The sequence below is a fragment of the Pelophylax lessonae genome (genome assembly GCF_965119305.1).
Source record: "Pelophylax lessonae genome assembly, chromosome: 2".
In the NCBI taxonomy this organism is placed as follows: Eukaryota; Metazoa; Chordata; class Amphibia; order Anura; family Ranidae; genus Pelophylax; species Pelophylax lessonae.
Window position 1 is genome coordinate 105640322 of NC_138769.1, and position 1726 is coordinate 105642047.

The following is a 1726-nucleotide window of genomic DNA, read 5'->3' on the forward strand; positions in this document are numbered from 1 at the left end:
AAAATATCTCAGAGAGAAATAGCAGGCCGTTGTGATCATCTTGAAACTGAACACCTGTCTGCTTCTGGGGCAAACCTTTCAGACAGGGAGACTTCTTCAGAGCTACTGTAATACACTGGGAAGAAGGTCAGATTTCTGCTTCAAAGGTTACACCATGTAAAATTATCTAAGAGGAAACAGCTAGGATCATGACAGGCCTTCTCCCTTAAAAGCATATTTTGACTTTGATTAATTTGTCTCCTGGAGTGAGTTTAGTAAAGGAAAGTTTTTAAGCCCTTAAAACACTAAACAACCTCTTATGAGCTCCCTACAGATCCCAGAGTGACATTAAACACAGTTCTGCATTAGAGAATGTCAACCGAGACTCAAGGTCACGTGACACTGTGGTTCTTGTTCTTCTTCAACACGTATATATAGTGAAGGGTCTGATTTTTTTTTATTGCAAACCCAGAATGGCAGTGTTTCGGCCAGCAGAGAATTTCTAGCACCCTTAGTGCTGGGGCGAGGGAAATTGTAGATAATCATGATTGGAAGTCAACAGGATAATTGTAGTTAAAAACGACAGAGCAGGAAATCAGCAGAGAGCAGGTATACTAGGGAAGAGCAAAATTGAGAGTTTTTATTTCCTTGAAATTTGGGAAAAATCAAAAGAATAAGACAAAGGTTCACCATTTTGGTGAAATACATTGGAGTTAATAGTGAAAGCAAAATTAAGGCAGCTTTTAACCACTTAAGCCCTGGAAGATTTTACCCCCTTCCTGACCAGGACCTATTTTGCGTGACTTTAACGGACAATTGCACGGTCTTACGACGCTGTACGTAAACAAATTTGACGTCCTTTTTTTCCCACAAACAGAGCTTTCTTTTGGTGGCATTTGATCACCTGTGCGATTTTTTGATCATGCGCTATAAACAAAAAAAGAGCGTCAATTTTGCAAAAATAACAATATTTTTCACATTTTTTATATGAAATTCCCCCAAAAAAATGTAAAAATCAAACTTTTTTGACATTTTAGGCCAATTTGTTTTATGCTACATATTTTTGGTAAAAAGAAATCACAAAAAGCGTATTTTTATTGGTTTGCGCAAAAGTTATTGCGTTTACTAACTAAGGGAAAGATTTCTGTCATTTTTATTGTTTTTATTTAACGAGTAATGGCGGCGATCTGCGATTTTTTTGCGGGACTGCGACATTGCGGCGGACAGATCGGACCCTTTACTGACATTTTTGACACTTTTGGGGGTACCAGTGACATTACTACAGTAATCAGTGCTATACATATGCACTGTTACTGTAAAAATGACACTGGCAGTGAAGGGGTTAACTTTATTTTAGAGGGAGGGGTTAAGTGTGTCCCTAGGGGCGTGATTCTAACTGTGATTGGATGTGGCTTGAGGTGTAAGAACAGTGATCATCGGTCCTACATAGCGGAACCGTATGATCACTATTCTTACACAGGGGAGAATGACAGGCGGCTTGTTTACATTAGCCGCCTGCCTTTCTCCCGGTGTAATGGACGATCGCGAGACATCGGGTCCGCCGGGCACACGCGCGGGGGGGTCCGTGACTGAGCCTCACAGGCTAGTGACGTACCCCTACGTCACTTTGCCTGTGAGGGGCTGACTGCCGCCTTATATAGTCGGGCGGCAGTCGGCAAGTGGTTAAAGCCCAATTGAGCCCTCACAATGTATTACGGTAATGCAGACAGGTTGCATACACTGTAAG